We start from the raw sequence: 18,822 nt of genomic DNA on the forward strand, positions 1-18,822 counted from the left end.
TGATGGTCTTGCTTTGGAGGGCTGGGTCACCTCCAGAGCTGCCTGTGCAGCATTTCCCTGATTCTCTGAACAGCCAGGGCATTCTGTGGGATGTCACACAGATCAGCCTCAAGGCTGCTAATAGTTCTGTCCAGCCATAAGATTGACAAACCTATTAATTCAGAGAATTACAACTCACAGTGATGGACACGGGAACTCCCAACAGGAACGCGGGGAATCTTGATGGACCTGCTGTCAGAGAAATACCCTTGCCAGTAAGGCATGAGAAAATTGATGGGAAATCATTCCACATTATCTTGAAGAATTTCTCCTTAAGCAAGATGATTTTCAGATATTTCTGTTGGGCTTAAGCTGTCTCAGTTCATCATTAATAGCTACTTGGCACAATTAAAATTTTAGACTTTGTGCTATAGTCAAGTGGCCAGACCCTTGCATTTCTAAGATGGAGAAAACTCTGGGTTTTTGCCTCTGAGAATCTTGTCTAGCCAAGGACTCAGCCATGTCTATTGAGAGCTCTGAAGCCAAGACAGTAAAAGCCTGTGCAATAATTAAGATATCAAGATTGCTAATGACAAATCTCCTAGGGGCTCAGCAGAAAAAACTTGCATGTGAAGAAGAGAGTACTTTGTTAGCAGCATTTATGAATAACAAACTAGTGAGGTACCTTTTGCCCCTTGGATGCCATGGAGACAGCTTTTACTCTCCATTATTCATCCCTTGTGTAATAACTGAATTTTGAAGAGCTGTGCTCTTACAGTTTCCCTGGACCCTCATGAACAGGCCTAAATAGTGGGAGTAGAAGCTCTGGAAAGGACAAAACATCTCCTGAAAAGTGTTTGTTCTTCATTACAAAAGACAGTTTTAAACTGGAATATTAAAGAAAATAAAGGGAACGGAATATGTCTGAAGAAAAATAATACTAAATAGGAAAGGATCTAAAGGTGTCAATTGAATAAGAGTAATTTATTTTGTGTTTTGAATCTTTTTTTGGCTCAATATCAATTTCATTCAACCTGGCAGAATAACATAACAAAACTGAGCATCTTCTGGGCTGGAAACTTGTAAAATTAATTGACTTGTATAAGCCTTTCTCTATACTCTGAGATTTCAGTCTTCCTGAATCTATTTTCCTTTATATAGCCTTTGGTTATTTCACTTCTTCCCATAAATATCCTATGCATTGAAACTAAATTTTTTTCAAAATATGTGTATATTGGTTAATTTGGGAGTTATTTACCCCATCCCCTGATTCAGCCTTCTATCAAAACTCTCAGGGGTGACCTAGGAGTTAAACAGCAGAGGCAATATTCTGGGGGACTTGCCAATTCTGTATTTATTAACAGAATTTTTATATTTTGTTAATATTACCGTTCCTCATGACATGCTTGTTAGCTGAGTAAGGCCATGTTTGTTCCTGTTGTAGAAACAGGCAATGAAGGAGATAAATAAGTTTCTATAAAGATGCTGCAGATGTTAGGGGAGGAAAAAAAAAGAAAATTGCAGAGAAAGGATGATCCATTGTTCTGGCATATTTTTAGCACTTCTAACCTTCCTCACAGTTTGCTTCTTGCTTTTCTTGCCAGCAGAAATGCATTCTCTTCATTTCTTCATTTCTTTATTTCATTCTGATGACCTTCCTCAACTGAAACTCGATAAATTAATAAAGGTTATCAGTAAGAAAGCAAATTGCTTTGTCTTCATGGAGCATTGGAAAGGATTTGTACAGCACTTGTCTTCCGTTAATGCAGCATTTGAGGAGTCCAGATGTCTTGCCATAAGTCTTCTCTCTGAATCTATTAAAGACCTTAAAAAGCAGAAAATAATATGATGAGAGGGAGGTTTTTTGTCCAGAACACTGGGTGTTTCATTTCTGAGAGATTTATGTTTCAATGTTCTTTGAACCCATCTTTCAAAACACATCCAATTTGATCATCTGGAGCAGGAGATGTGACTAATGACACAATCAGGGTTATAAATGGTGGGCACTCCGAGAAGCACATCCACTTTGCACAAAATCTCTTCTGTTTTATTTACAGTTTTCCTTTCTGTAATCAGGGAATGATTCTGTTGTGGCCTTTTGAGATCCCTCCTGGTACCTCTCCTTTCATGCATCAAGATTTCTGGCCACTGCTGGACTCAGTTTCTCTTTCATGACCCTCTTTAAACCCATATTTTATAGTTTCTGTTTCTGTGTTCACCTCAGTATCAAGAACTGTCTCTGTAAGTATTTGGTTTCCCAGCTCTTTTCTGTCCTAAAACTTCACCAGACTCCCCCACAGTGCTCTGGCAAGGTAAGGAAGAAAAGAAACTCAGCTGATTATCAGAGATGTTGTTATTTTTCTCTGTGATTCAGAAATTAGGAAACTATCCAGGATCAAATCCAAAAAACCTACTGTGAGTCCATTGACATTCACAAGGAAAAGGCTGTTCTAGCTGCAGTGAATCCACCAGAGGTGCCACTCTCTGAAGGACACACCTGTATCACTTGTAGTATTAAAAACTTTATAGTCCAAGCAGGTCACAGAACTGCCTAGAAATAGCTGTGATGAAACTGGGTATGCATGGTTGTGCCAGGAAGGGTTTCATAGGAGCAGTAAAGCAGATATGGAGTGGCCATTTGCTCCTCATTTCTCTGCTGTGCTCCTCAGATCTGCTCTTGCAGGCTCCAGCTACTCTTGGTGCAGTGCAGGACAGCTTCCAAGAAGGTTTTGAAGGAGGATATTTAGTGTACCCTTTGTAGTTTTCTTCTGGGGGACAAAAACAAAAAAAAATCTTATTTTTTAGAAACTAGCTGCAGTTCCTTCCACAGATTTTCACAGAAGTGAACGCCTCTGTTTCTTTTACTCTTGCAGGAGAGCTGCTCTGTGTTGTTTGCATCCTTCAAGCCCTTGTGAGACAGTGGTCACAGCACTGCAGGAGCTTGTTCACACTGAGCATCCTCATCCCCTGGTCCTTTTCCTGTGATGGCAGGACTGGATCAGTCTCAGGGGCACCTTCCAGCCCAAAGAATCAATTACACTGCTACTTCACTTGTTTGCTGCTTGGTGTAAATAAGGTAAATCTTCAGCCCTGAGTTCTCAAGCTCCACAAGAATAATAGCAGCTAACAGCAGCGATGCTGCAGCTTCCAGATTTGCAGAATATAACTGGATCTTTTTGCAAGCCAGCATGATTTGGGGACCCAGTTAGCATGAACATGGCAGATCTTTTCCCTGCTTGGTTGGTCTTTGCTGAGCTTTTGAGTTTGTGTATCTGGAAAACCTTATATTTCTAGAGGAGCCGGTGAGGAACCCTTGATGATCATATATATCACTGGCATCTCCAGACTGTATTAAGGCACAGTTTCCCAAAAAGGGGAAAAAAATCCTGAGATATTTAGCCTTTCACCTTCAGAAGTGTCACTGCAGTGACAGAGCAGCTCCCTTGAACTGGTGGTGCTGTTGCCTCTGGGCTGGAGGTCAGGAGCTGGCCCTGCATCACGGCTGAGGCACGATCGAGGGTGACACTGCAGTGCAGCAGCTGGGGAGGCTGCTCCTCTGAAAAACGGTGGCATTTCTTAGATGAGATGGTAAATACAGATCCCTTCAGCTCGCCCCTCTTGACTGGGCAGGCAGAAGTTAAAAATCTCATGGCACTGCTGCTGCAGGATACTCCCCATGCCCTGGCCAATGTTTCCTCTGGGAGCAGGAGCTGGGTGTGATGCACCAGACAGAGCTGCACCATCCTGGCTGTGTGCTGGCTGCCAAAACTGCCTCTGCAGCCTTTGCACCACAGGTGTGCTGTCCTTGGATTCTCTGGTCTGGAATACAGCAGGGGATCCCTAAGCATAAGGAGTGACAGAAAAAGCTGAATTCCATGATGCTTTATCCTGCAAAGGTCAAAATTAACTTTACCACTCACTGACTTTTGCCATATTTTGGACTATTTATTCTGCTTGAAGAGAACAGTCTTGAGAGTGTGCCTCAGACTGCCATCGATATTTCAGACAAGTCTCTCTGCTGTGGACATTAGTTCCTGGAGTGTAAAATGAAGATAATATTTTTCTGTCACTTAGGGACGTTGGAGGAATAAACTCTACTAATGCTTATGACATACATGGAGACAGTGAATATAAGGTTCTAAAAGCCTGCTTGTACTATGATAGAAATGCAGCATAGCAGAAAAAAATACTTTTGCTTTCTTAGCATAATGACAGACCAAATAACACTTTTTAAAAAACTCCACATACACTGAGCATACCAGGCATGTATTATTTGTCCTACTGACATTAAAAAGTAAAAACAACAAGCAACAAAGCCAAAGCAAGCAGCAACTCCTCGGGATGCAGATTGCTTTTGGAGTAGGTGGTTGTAGCTTTATTCAAACCCCTTGTGAGTACACTTCAAATTGAAAGTAAAAAAAAAGCTTTTTCTCTTTTCCTTTTGGTTTTAACAATCTGGTTAATTCAACACAGATTAATTGCTTCAGTTAGTCCAAGCGTGCCTTTTTACTGTTAATGTAGTTTTGCTGATTGTTTTGTCATAATCATAATATGATTCTTCCATTTTGAACTGAGAAGTGACTCAGAGTTAAGAGTGTTTTCATTTAAAACCTAATATTTTTTTTCTTTTTATTCAAAGCATTATATTTTTGTAAAGGTTCAATTGTATCTTTAAAAAAAAAAGTCATTTTAAAGAGCTGTTTGGAATTTGCAGAAATAAAGATCACATCTTGCCACAGAGAGCTGCTGAATGGGAGCAGGAGACATCCTGGTGCTCCATCACATTTCAGCAGAAGGGTTCAAGCAGAGGACTCAGTGGTGAGTGCATAAAAAAGAAAAACCCACGTAGGTGGATGATTAGGTGCACAGGAACAAAAGGTGCCATGTGTTACTCTTCAGAGCAATCATTTTATCACTCTGGATGCAGCACTCGCTGTATTCTTCCTTCCCATTTTCACTGAAGATGAGACACTGTGTGAAGCATGTGTAGGTTCACGTGCAGGTTTCCTGGGAGTTGCACACTGAAGAGAGAATGCTGGATTGAGATTTTTCATTCTGTATCATCACTCCCTTCCAGTATTTGTTTTTCTTGACTAACAAGCAGTGTTTGTGCCACTCTGACTGCAGATGCCATCCAACATTTCAGGCACGTGGAGGGAAGTGTGTGGTGGAGCACACGAAGGGTGTGTGCAGGCTTTTGGAAACATCCTGCAGGGAACTGCCAGGCTTTGAGTATTTTCAAAATTCAGGCCCACTCGGGGTGCTAAGCACTGAAATGTCTAGCCAGGAATTCCACTGAAAACCTGGCCCAGATTTTGCTGCCTAGGAGGAGAGAGGGAGTGCTGCATCTGTGGTTCCAGCTGGGAGGAGGAGCAGAAGGTCAAGGAGCAGGAGGCGTGATGGCCTCGAGTCCTGCAGGCACCAGCAGCCAGCCCATCTGAGATGTGCTCCCAAAGCCTGGCAGCTGAGGATTTTGGGGCAGAAACAGATGAGTGGATGGGGCCACGTGTGCCCACATCTGGCCGTGTAGATTCATAGTCAAAACAGGATTTTCCTTCCATGTTTTCTCTCTCCTTGAGCAAGGAGAGCCTACATAGCATAGTCCCATTGTGAGAATGAAAGTGCTGACTGACAAAAAGAAGAGTGGTCATGTAAAATGAGGCTATGGAAGGGTTAGCTGTGGGGTTTGGAGCATTTTTCTTGTTCTTTACAGTGGAAGTATTGGCAAGAGCTGCTAATCCCAGCAAAGCACTGTTATGGAATAATGTGCCCTCTGCAAACTGGCAGTGGGCACCTAAGGGATCTGAGTGAAACTGAGTCATTGCACAGCTGGGATTGTGCATTTCTACCATGGAAGTTTCAGGTTTTGGTGCCAACCTCTAATGAATGAGAATTTCTCAATCAATCTGTCAGAAAAGCGACATGGGGGGCTTTACTGTGGGACACTACACCTGAATGCTGGAATGACAAGTTGGAGTGTTGAGGGATCAGGAACAGTGAATAAGCAGGACAACTTGCACAGTGTTTCCATCGCCCTTATGCTACACACAGAGCACAGAGTGACACTAATGCACCAGGTCACATTAGAGATGGGTCCCCTTAGCCCAGGAAGGAGTAGAACAGGTACAGAAGTGACAGAGGAATTTGTTCCCATCAAGACCAACCAACCATTACCCCATTATTGCTGTATTGGATTTTTCTCATTTAAATATGTGATGGTAGCAGTTTACACCAGAAAGTAAAGGGGGTTATTTTTTCTGTAGAATTTTCAAGCATAAATTCTTCTATTGGACTGACAAATGTAGTTGTTACTCTCAAAATCACCAGTACAATTATGATGTGTATTTTCTTTGTTAAACAAGGATAGCTTAGCAGAAAGGAAAAGGCATCATTGTAGTATTTAGGTGATGTCTAGTGGGATAATACTATTGAGGGATTCAATTTGCTATTCAAGGTAGGGGTTATTTATGTCTTTGCATGTACATTATGGTTATGTACATGTGATAACCATGTACTCCTGACCAGACAGGATTATTGGTGACTGTGAGTGAAAAAAAAAAACAAGAACTTAATGGAAATAGCCTGTTTTTTCACAGTAAAATCTAGGATAAAGGCTGCATCCATTACATGTGATTCCATGAAAAAACCCATGCTGGGACAGCTCCTAGGTGCTTCATTTTATCTAATTGCTCTGTTCATTTCCAGACTGTGGGAAAAGGCTGGGCTGGAGGTGAGCCTTGGGGTTGGACTAGAACAGGACAGGGAAACCCACAGCCTCTCAGCCAGATTCAGGCTGCAGTTTCAGATCATACAGCCAGGAGCAATGTGGGAGTTGGTTCTTCCTGCAGGGTTTGTTCCTCAATAATTTTGGAGTACATATTGATAGAGGGGCCACCAGGGGTGAAATGAAGTCTTCTCCAGCCCCCTACAGGAAAACACTGCTCCCATCCAAGGCTGAGATGGGGAAGAAATCTTACCAGGGTCCTTGCAGCAAAGTTCAGCCTGGAGGGGGTCAGGAGGAAAAGAGCAGCTGCTTGTCCAGCCTGGAGGTGCAGCTGCAGAGGGCTCAGCCTTGCTGAGGTGAATGAATTCCAGTTCTGCAGTGCAGCCACGTGTCCCCGCTGCAGAAACCTGCCTGCCTGACCACACAGGCAAAGAGCATTTTATTCCAAACCTCAGAAGAAGGATAAAAGCTCATTAAAAAAATATATATTTCTGAGAAAAAATCAGACTTCTGGGGACTGTGCACTTTGTGCCTGGATGATCCATATGGATATGTCCATTCAGCAGATTTGTAGAAGAGTAGCATTTTGCACTGCTTCAGATTTGCCTTAAGCAGGAACATGATTCCAAGGACTTGAATTTGTTTAAACATTATACCAGAACATGAGGGATGGGAGCTGTACCCTTGAACTTTATAGGCAACAGTGATAAACATGATTTTCAGAAGATGTTTCTTATTTTCATAGGGGTTAATTACCTTCTGGAGATGTTTGTTTGGGGTTTGGTTTGGTTGTGGTTGTTTGTTTGTTTGGGTTTGTTTTGGTTTTTTTGTTTTTTTTTTTTTGTTTTTTTTGTGATGGAGGATGTGAAACTGTCTCTTTTTGCTCAGAGGCAGGAGGATTGGTGCCAAGCCTGGTAAATCAGACAAGGGGCAGCAGAACTATGTACCTAGGATGCTGCAGGTACACTTGCCAAATATTGCCCAGTGCAAGGAGAAGGCACTCTTAAGAGTGAGTAATTCTTTGAAGTCCTGCATAACCCCCAGAGCTACTTATCTGTCTGGGTGTCCCATAGATTACTCTGGATAAGCAGGTGCCTAACACCTAAAGCAGACAAATTCACACCCCTTCAGCCTGGCAGTTGCCCTATCTCTGCATCATGCAAGGTCTCAGGGAGGATTTTCTGCCTTGCAAATGAAGGCTTTTAAGGGCATGGAAAAGAGGAAATGAATTACAATCCTGCCCCAAGGTGTCTTTACTCATGGTTACTAAAGTCTGCCAGTCCCTGCCCCACCATCTGCACTCCGTAGTTAACATTGGTGCTTTTTTAATGATTTGCTGGCAGCTGTGAGGAACTAAAAACTTCATTAATAAAGCAATTTATGGTTTTATTTTTGCTATTGCACAGGGAACAATAAGGCTTGGGCAGTGTTTTTGTCAGCTGCACTCACCTCTTGAATTAGGCCAGGGGATTTTTATCTCAAGCACTCAGATAGCCAGTCCATTAAAACTCAGGGTGGACAAGGACACATCATTTGCTTTGTGCTGCAGTGAAGACTCTGCCTTTGGTGATGAATGTTTCATGACCTGATCTCTGGAGAATGGGACACTGACCACGTAGCAAGCAGCTGAAAAGAAAATTGTCCAGCTTTTCCTCATTTGCCCTGAGCCATATGTTGCAGAGCACTGACAAGTGCAGCTGTGAGTTACAGGACTTCTCTCTGTTAAAGTGGCTTCACTGACAAGGCTGTTCTTTCTACCATAAATGTGCATGGTACAATCAAATTCCTCTCTGCAGCCCAAGAATCACAGTGCAAGTTCTTGTCAAGAAGTGCTAATAGGAACTTCTGCAGATTGCTGACTGTGCAAAGATGTGGCACAGGAGCTCGTGTTTCAGACAATTCCCAAAAGCCAGCAAAGATGGAGATCCTTCAGTGGGGTGGAAGCTCCCAGGGTGCTCCCAGTGTAGGGGCAGAGAGAGCTGCCTGGAAGTGCATCTTTGTTTCTCCACACAGGAACACGGATGTGAATGGTAAATGTGGAAATGTAAATGGTAAATTCCACATTTAAATCTGGTGGAGGCCCCACAACCCAGATGAGCTATTTTCTGTTGTGAAATCTTGAAAAAGTGTCTATCTACATAGCTCAGAGTAGTTGCAGGGGAAGCCCAAGCTGGCTCTGAGCACCCAGAAGTGACACTGCAGTGTTAGTGGTGGCACTGCTGAGGCTCTCAGTCTATTTTTAAGCAGAGGCAATGAGCCCACACAGAGAAACTTCTGACAGACCAGGAGCAAGTGTTTTAGCACCTAGTAGGGGTTCTTCTCCCTGCTAGTTTATTGTACCATGTAAGCAGAACTCAAATTCTAGCTTTTCTGCCAGCTCTGTGTGGTTTTGCCTCCTCAGAGAGACTTTGCCTTCTCCCACTCCAACTGCACGAGCAGCGTGGAGCACCCAAAAACCTCCTGAGCTGCCTGTGAGAGGAATTGCTGTGGAGCTCAGGGTGCAGTGTGGTGTGAACATGTCATTGACTCCATCTTACGGGGGGAAATTTGGGGGTTCAGTAGGAGTAGCTATTTATTAGGGTCAGGCTGAGGCCCAGCGTCCTCATTTCTTGGGCTGTCCCACCTTCTGCTGAGCAGCTGGTGGCGAGGCAAGCTGTGGGGGACCCAGCAGATGGTAGTGAGGAATGGTGTGTGAGGGAGTGTGGGAAGGAAGAGCAGTGGGGAGTGTGCCCAGATACCACTGTGATACTCTCCCAAGTACTCACATCCAACACGTAGCAGAATGACTCCACGCATTTCTGCTCTGCCTCGGTTCCCTTCTCCAGTCTACTCTCTTGCAGATTGTATTGGAATGATTTAATTGATTTTAATTAGCCCTAATGCAGGGCACGTCTGCTGCTTGCCTGAGACATCGTAGTCACAGAAGGGTCTGCACTGAGGAGTATCAGAGCTGCTCCTGTCCTCACTAAAACAAGAAAAATAACAACCAAACCCCAGGAGGGAATTCAGCATCTCCCACACCACTGAGCACAGCTGTACCAGGTCTCTCTTGTCTCTGCTTGCATGATTAGTGACATATCATTTGTTTGCTGCAAAAGGCACAGAAGTTGAGGGAACAAAGCTGTTAATTAGAGCAACACAGCTCAGATGTGACACGTCCTGCCTGAGCTTCCAAACCAAACACTTGGCTCTGTTCTTTGGATGGCATTTCTCCTACGCCCACCCCAGAACAGCAACCAAGCTGATTTCAGGCCAAGGGAGGGGAGTTAAAGGGCTACCAAAGGGACATCTTTCTGCTTCACACTGCCACTCAGTGCTTTATATCGACACCCAGACAATAAGCTTGCAGGTATTTTGTGAAATGGAAATGTGAAGCTATTTTGACTCTATAACCTTAGCACCTAGTGTGTAGCAAGGTTTAAAAGCTCCTCATGAAGACATTCCTAACCCAAGAATATAGTGTACACACAGAGTTTTGAGATGACTGTAAGCCCTGCTCTGAGAAATATCAGCTCTGGCTCGCTTGAGTCAGTAGAGAAATCAACTGTAAAGTTCAAGAGGACTAGTGCAAAATTTCTAGCATCAGGATTCTCCAGTTCAAACCAGATATCCTTTATTCTGATCTCCTCAGACAGTACCAAAGTGGTCTGCTATCAGGGTAAGAGCCTCTGCTCCATCTGTGCAGGCAGATATTTATCATTTATAGTCAAGATCTGAACTTTTTTCAGAAGTCATATGGCCACCAGAACTGTGATCTCTCTAAGTGGCAGCTACTGCTTTCCACTGGCTTTAAGCATTAATTACAATCTTCCTTGCTGGCGTATCTGGCATCTCTGTGCATTAGAGAACTCTTTGGAAAAAATATTTTAGCTTCTGTGGCATATCCCTGAAAAAATGTTCTGTCTGTTGCTGCTTTTAAGTGAGTCTCCTGCTCATGGATAAGAGAATGTTTAAATTTAGGTGAAAACAAAAATATCAGCTGTATTTAAAGACATGGATGAGAAAATCAGAAAGTACCAGGCAGTACGTGTTCCTTAAGCAGTCAGCTGCCTCTGATCCTCCCAAAATTCTTAAAGAACATGGTGGCTGTGGCTCTTTAATGTATAATTGCCATTTAATGTCACTGAAAAGTTCACCAGGGGACCTGAATGACAATATGAGAAGCCAGCATGGACTCACAGAAGCTCCCTCATAGCCCCCTGAAGTGTTGCCATAGCAAGGTCTGCACTGATCTCTGCTGATTCACAAGTGCTGGCTGTGCTGGGGCAGGGCAGGCTGAAATAGGCACATTTCTGCATGGCTCTGAGAGCAGCCTGTGTGGCATAAAGACAAGGATATATAGATGGAAGTGAAACCAAAGCAATCAAAAACTTTCAGAGATGGCTCTGTTGTAAGCTGGGAGTATCTGCAGCATTTGCCAGGAGGAAAGACAGGAAAATAAAATCAGATTCAGATAATGAATAATGATTAGGGGTGAGGAATACAGATTATTGGCAAAACTAAAGGTAATTTAAATGGAGTTTGGGCTAAAATCTTAGCAAAGTTAGCTCTAATCGTAGTTGTGTCTGAATTTGTTTTATAGCTGACAGCACAAAGGAGTGATGGAATCTAAATCCACAGGATTTGTGTTTAATGCTTTGTAGCAGTCTGGTGAATGCAAGGTCTCACCTCAGCCAGAGACTGGACATTTGCAGAAATGTAACTGAAAGATTACTTGGGTCTATTTTAGTATATCCAAACAGGCTTTGCTTTAGGCAGATATCTGTACTTCTCTTTCTTCCATCTGGCATCCAGAAGAAAAAGAAATGAAATCAGAAAAAATGTCTAAAAATCTCCCGATAAGAGCATATCTAAATGAGATTCCCAGAAACATGTCTTGACCTTCAGCCACTCTCAGTGATTGAAAACAGTGGCTTCCCAACATTTCTTGTTCCCAGTGAGTGAACAAGAACATTCAGTGTAAAAGTTCTCTGTCTTCACTGAACTTTTCAGCTGAGTTGTCAGTACAGACCCGTTCTCAGCCAAAGTTCTGCCTTTTGCCACCTCAGAAATGACAAGCAGCTGAAGAAGAGCACTTCATCTGCTGACTGGGAGCCAGCTCCTTCAGAGGGAAGGGCAGCAGTGTGGGAAATGGAAGAAGAATCCATTTTATTTCCTTGTGCACCTTTAAGCACAGCAGTTGGCACTGCTGTAATTATCATCATTTTCTCCACTGGCCATGAGCTGCAACAAAACCTGCTGCACTCTCTGTGGTGCTTCATCATTTCATATTTACTGTTCTGCTCTGGGGTTTGGCTGAGCTGGAGTGAAAGAGCAGCCTCCAGAGCTACAGCCCTGCTTGCTCCCTCCTAAATCAAATCATAAAGGGTTTTCTGAACTCTGAATGACTGGTGATTGACTGATTATACAGCTTTTCACCAATTCTAGTCATGTGAAAAGCTGGTGCAAAGAGCTGGGGACCTTTTCTATGCCCTCAATGAGGGATCAGATCAGATCCACAGGCAGGGACGGAGCTCCATAAACTGAGAATAAAACATCAAATGTGTGGCATTGCTCTGCAGCTCTGATGCAAAGGAACAGAGCAAAATATGCTTTTATCCTCAGAGAAGATACACAGCCCTTCTGACTGTGCTGGAGCTGGCCTCAGGAGATCAATGAGGTTAGCCAGAAAATACCTAGGTAGCTAATTGGGTCTAATTTTTTCCAAGTAGCAAAAAATCTAGAAAGTTACTGCAATTATTACTTTTCAACATGTTCTCTTTTTTTTAATTGATTAGCTGGAATATTATTTATACCATCCATCTCAGGCTGGTATCTTGACCTCAGCAATTTCAGTTTTACTTCCAGGCTGCAGAGACAAAGGTTTTACACAAAGATTTCTTGAAATGCCTGAGGAGCTGGCAGTGTTTGCTGTGGGTTGTAAGACTCCTCTCTGAGCCTAGTGGGCCTCTATCAAACATGATTCATTTAACTAGTGACAAATAGGATCTGAACTCAACAAAATTTAATCAAAATGGGATAATGTCTGCAATTTCAGTTCAGGCTCTTGCATGGATTTGGGGTGAGCTTTTGCTTTCATAAGCTCTCAAGTGTCACTTTTCTTCTTTTTTTTTTTCTTTCTGAAATTCCTTCTGGGCCTGCATTATTGCTACAATTTGTTTCGCCTTTCACATTGGGTTTTTTAATCTATAAGAGCCCACTGTGAGTGATTGTAGCTGAGATGCTTTGTAAAGTAACTGTTGAAAAAGAATAGGTATTCAATTACCTTTCCCTTCTCATCTAATTTCTTCTGTAAATTATTAAAATAATCCCCAAATCACAATAATTTTGAGATTGTGTTTTCTTTTAAAATTCAAATCTATAAAAAAAAAAACAAGGGATATTTTCAGGCAGTGATTTCTTTGACATTTCCTTTCCTGTGACTCCCATCTCCCTTCCTGCTTTTTTTTTACCTTATTCTGAAGATGAGGAGGAAGTTGTCAGCATGGATCACACTCAAGGTTTGTGTAGCTGGATTTCAACAAATCTTTAACTTCTGATAATCCCCAGTTTCTCATCCCTGAAGAGAATGGTGGCAGAAACCTCAGGCTCCAGAAATGGTTATTGAGAGGAAGAAGCTGGACCAGGGATCCTGTGAGCCAATGTCAGAACTGTGCTGGGGTTTGCAGCACCCAGAGCTGATCCTCAGTGCCTCCCTTCCTGCTTAGATGCCTGTGGACTTCTTGCCCTCCTGGCTGGATATCTTTTGGTTTGGTTTGAGCTTAGGCTGGAGAACTTCTCACAGGGCTCTTTGTTTCCTGGCAAGTCTGTTTTCTTGGGGTTAAAAAAGAAAAGGAAAATAGAAAAGTACACATCTCTGCCAGGGCTCTGTGCTCCCACATCTACACTGTGCCACTCAGGAGCAGACCAGCCAATGTGTTTGCCCAGCCTTTTCACACTCCATTTCTCTTCTTCAGCCCTCTAATTTTCTACCCTTTAGTTGAGGACATTGGACAGGCTTCTATAGCCCATATAAAAATGAGATGTTAGGTTATATAGCTCTTCAATGCTATAAACAATCCATTATGTGTTTGAAAGTAAAGTGGCAACTTGTGTCCATCAGTCTCATGTAAAGCTACTCAGCATCATTAAATGGCTGCTGTGTGAAGAGCTGGTGACTATTAGTTGTACTTAAAGTAATCATATTTCTCTAATACACACATTATTTTGTAGAAAATCTTAGCTTATTTTAGATGAAAGATAGTGTGAATGTATCTTCATGAACACTGCAATAATAGAGGAGAGGATAAGCTGGGATTTCAGATCAGAGCCCCTGTGATAGCCCAGATCTAGAGCTGCACATTGTAGCTCCTCACCAGGAATTTGCACCATGGCTGCTATGTGATCATGCAAATAGCTGTAGGCTAAGTTCAGACTGATGGTATTCAGCATTTAATCTTCCTCTAGAAGCTCTGGGATATGGTAACTCTCAGATATGGTAAAATTTCACTTCTCAGCTTACAAGGCACAGTAGGGTTTTACTATGAGATCAGGGAACTGCAGTAGCCACAAAGGAGGAAGGCCCATTTGGAATAGAGACCAAATTTGAATTTATTTTGGGTTTGTCATTGTTGTGATCACTGTGGATGGCACCAATTTCATCAGCACTCTCTGATAATACCTGAAAAATAATTTCCAGCAGCACTCAGCAAAAATTTTTCACTAAGCCAAAGTCAAGCCAATTTTGAGATGAGATTCCTTGTGTGATGCTCACTGTATCCAATATGTGCTGTGCAATAACCAGTGCAGAAGCTGTCATTAACAGATGTTGGCTAGAAAAAGCTGATGCCCTTTTGCCATCTATTGCATGTAAACTCTGCCCTGTTCAGTGTCAGGCCCTGAGATGAGCATTTGCTGCATTTGTTCATGTAACTATTTGGTCCAAAATTCTCTGAACACAAGGAAGGTGCAGTGGGGCAGAGCCTGTGAATGCCTGGGTACATGCTGACCTGCTGCTGGAGTCAGATGGTTCTTGCAATTCCCACCAATTTTCCCTGAAATTTTACAACTACCAGTTGTTAAAATGAAGCTTTAATGTGTGGGGAAAGGCCTTTTATAAACGTGAGGCAAATCAGAGCAGCCATTGCTGGAAAATCACATATCTTGGTGAGGATGTGCCCATCTGGTGGCCTGTCCCCCTGCAGTGGGAGAGGGAGTGTTCTCAGCCAGGCTGGCAAAAGGCTCCTGAGGGGTGGACAGAAGGTCCAGCCCAGCTGTCATATATGCCCCCATATAAAGCCAGACCAAGGTAAACACCAGGAAAATCAATAAACACAAAAACACTCTCAGAAAAGCAGGACAGTGGAAGGGGCTAATCCATTAGAAGTAAAGGATTTTGGTTTACTGGCTGAAAAAGTCTGAGAAATGTATCAAAAGCCTGTCCAAAGCAATCCCTGATAAAGAAAGCATTGACCTGTTCAAGAAGAAAGTCTGATAAGTGAATACATTTCAAATGCATGGATCCAAGCCACATTGCCCAGTAGCAGAGCACCTTCTCCTCTCCCCATATTTTCAGGGTTATCTCTCATAGAAATAGACACACGTGCAGTGAAAATCAGTATTTGACAGGTTTCTGCAGTACAGCAGGCAGCTTTGCATTCTGGAAGCATTAAAAGGCAAATCTTAAACCCTGTGGGTGTCTGAATTTATTTTCACTTCTCAAAAACCAAAGTAGTTGTATGTCAGACTTTTTCTTCTCTCCAGGTCTGAAATTGGTACTGGGGAAATGGTGAAGTGTGTCAGATTGGGTTGGTGTGAGATACACTTGTTCAATCCACGTTGCTTATCAACTCATTTGCTAATTAAGCCTGTGACTGTAAATTTCCTTTGGAGTTTGTTTTGCAGCTGGAATGTTGCTGAGGTTACATTAGCAGGCCTGTTGGTGGCAAAACCTGCTTTCATCCCTTGTTTCTATATAGGCAATATATAGAAGCAAATTCCCTTGATAGGCTTCTTGGATCTGTGATTTTATAAAGCAGTTGTATCACTCTTCTGGCACAAGAGACATTGCCTGGATCTCAAGCCAAGTTCAAGGCCTTGGCTCCACATTCAGCTTTCCTTACTCATCATGAGACAATTTTGATTCACACTTGTCATTATTGGACATGAACTGAGTACACGGAAGCTTGGTAAGTTCAAAAGAGAAAAAGAGCAGATTTTACTTCTGACCTCACAATATTTAGAATTTCAAATGTGACAGTGGATTGGAGGATGAAATTGCCACCTCTCCAACCACACTGGTCAAACCAACAGTCCATCAATTCTCTCCTCCCACAAAGAAGAATGCAAAACAATCATTATTTACATGAATAGTGCATGACAACTCCAGTAGAAATACGTAAATATCAGAAGATACAGAAAACTTTTAAAAGAACTTCAAACTTTCAAATGAACTATAAAAGAAAACGTAACACTTTTAAAAATCAGGGCAGCACATACTTTGTGTTATCTTTACTTAAATTTCATACTTTCCATGCAATGTCCTTGATTTGTCTGGTTTTGTCCCCTGTTTGCTCCCATGTCAGGGAAATTTCTACTCTTTGGTTTCCCCTGTGTGACAGATCTCAGCCTCACTGTGTCAGTTCTGACCTTGGCTCTACCCAGCAGGGCACAGTTGTCTTTTTGCTGCTGCTTTTCAGTAGAACCAGCCCAATTTGCCATCTTAACTCTCTTATAGCCAAATAATTTTGTGAAAGAGGTTAGTCCTTCTCTTCTCGTTCAGCTTTCTCCCTCTCTGGCTGTAGAGGAGGCCAAAATGAATTGAAGGGACTTGAGAGCCTGAGTAGCAACAGAAGGGTGGGATTTTTAATGATTTCTATCCAGGACATGACAAGAGCATCTGCAGTCAGCAGCCTTCCCACTGCAGTGGGCTTTGTTTGAAAATTTTTGTGAGTCATAACATGGGAGACAGGATCCACTGTTCCTAATCAACTCTACACCAACCTGCTTCCTCATCAGTGGTAAACAACAAAGCAGCAAAATCCTGCAACACAGAGCAAAAGATTCCTGCTTAAAATAATGAGTTTTCCATAGTCAAAATGACAGCACTCTGAAATTAACAGTTCTGGAGTCATTGTATTCAGGTATTACATCTTAAAATAATTGATCATAGAAAAATAGTTTTGACAAAGCAGCTGTGCAACAATTTTTCATAAATTACATTGCTTTTCATTTGTTTCCAGGTCCTCATTTAATATGCTTTTTTAGATCAATTACTATTTAATCAACAATATGAAGTCCAAGGGAATCCTCATGAAGCATTATTGCAAAGTACTGATGCATGCAGTGTTACTGCCTCTAATCTAGAAATTCAAGCCTTACAACTTTCCAGTAGCAAGCCATACAAATCTGAGGTTTAAAAATGAAAGGCTGTTTAGTTGATGATTTAAAAAACTAATAAAATTTCCTTTCCTTCTGGCAAAAAAGTAGTAAACTGATAGTGTGTTTGGGTGCAAAGTTGTAGTAGCAACTCTCAGCCCAGAAGGTTTTAGGTGGTACCATTTCCCCTCCCCTCGGAAGGGATGAAGTTTCCCATTCAGGGCAAGGGATGCACTTCAGGGACACGTCAGGAATCTTCCTTCCAGAAACCTCTGGATCATCCACTTCCAGCATTGCCCATCCATAGCATGAAGAGGGGAAAAAGCCAAGATGCTGAGATGGGAATTGATGTTTCAGGGTGATATTTGTACCAGCTGCAAGATTTTCTTGTTTATCTAATGGGTAACAAGTTGGCATAAATGATTGTTAGCTAATGCAGCATTATACCAAATGGACCCATTATGCTGCAAGGAGTGCAAAATAAATTCTGGATGATGGGACATATTGTTAGGCAAAGAGGGATTTTCAGGGAAGAAAAAGCCTTTGTTGGATGTCTTTGTTTAACAGGAGATTATAAAAAAAATTACAACTCCAGGCTAAGTTATGTCATCACACCCCCTAAAAACACACAGATAATGAGTTTATTAGTCAAAGCCAACATTATATCCAGTAGTTTTAGCTTGTCTTAACACACTTCTGAGCCTCACAGTGGATTTCCCAAAGGCAAACAGCAGTGAGAGGGAGAGAATCAGATGACAGGCCAAGGAGCTTTTATTCCAGCTGGACCAAGTGTGTGAGTTTTGACCCAGTGCCCCAATTAACGTGATGGCTGATTTCAGACAAGGAACCCTGCCAGAGGAATCTCCCTCCTACAAACACACCTGATGAGGTTGGCTCTGTGTCAGGAACACCAGCAGGAGAGGGCAGGCCCACGTGCAGCTCAGCAGGGATGGCCAGGCTGGGAGAGTTTTCTGTTCCTGTGTCTCACTCTGCCCTGCACAGGACAGGACTCAATCCAGCACAGAGCCCAAGCAGCAATGACCTGAACTCCTGCACAGTCTCTGCTCTCAGTTCCCTTAAGAAATCCATAGATTTAAATATCAACCTTTTTAATCTTTAATAGCAACAGACTCATGAGAGATTAAAATTGTTGAATCCAGCAGCAGACAGAGAGAGAAAGAGAGCCTGGAGCCCTGAGCCAAGTTTTTAAAGCATGTCCGACCAAAGGCATTAGGAAAGCAGTGTGTCAAAGTCTTTTTCAGTCATTTGTGCTCTGGCTTTCTGAAAACAAGCTTCTGTGTGCCAGTATTCCCATGTCCCTTGCAGTTGGGCTGAGGTGGAAGAGGCTGTCATTTAATTCTTGTCTTCACTCCCAGAGCTGGCTCCTGAAGCTGGTGTGGCTGAATATTGATATCCATATGCCTGGTGCAAGCACAGACATACAGCAAATCACCTTGCACCAGCAGTAATCTCTTGGTAAATACTGGGTGCCTTTCCAAAGATCAGCTCTAGTGCCAGGCATTGTGTGGTAGTGCAGGAGTTGCTGGGTGAAAATGTTCCTTGCTGGTGCCTGGGATGTGGTTTGCTCTGCAGGGCACAGCACCCAAGGCTCTGAGGTGCTGTGCAAGGCACTGCAGGCAGCAAAACTGCCCCAGGAGCTCCCATCTCACTCAGAAGGAGAAAAGCCATGTCCTGGAGCCAGGGGGAGGTGAAGTCACGGCTTGGGATGTTTCCTTGGGATTTCCTTTAGAAATAATAGGTCA

This window comes from Lonchura striata, chromosome 13, assembly GCF_050655825.1.
Source record: "Lonchura striata isolate lonStrDom1 chromosome 13, ASM5065582v1, whole genome shotgun sequence".
NCBI classification, from domain to species: Eukaryota; Metazoa; Chordata; class Aves; order Passeriformes; family Estrildidae; genus Lonchura; species Lonchura striata.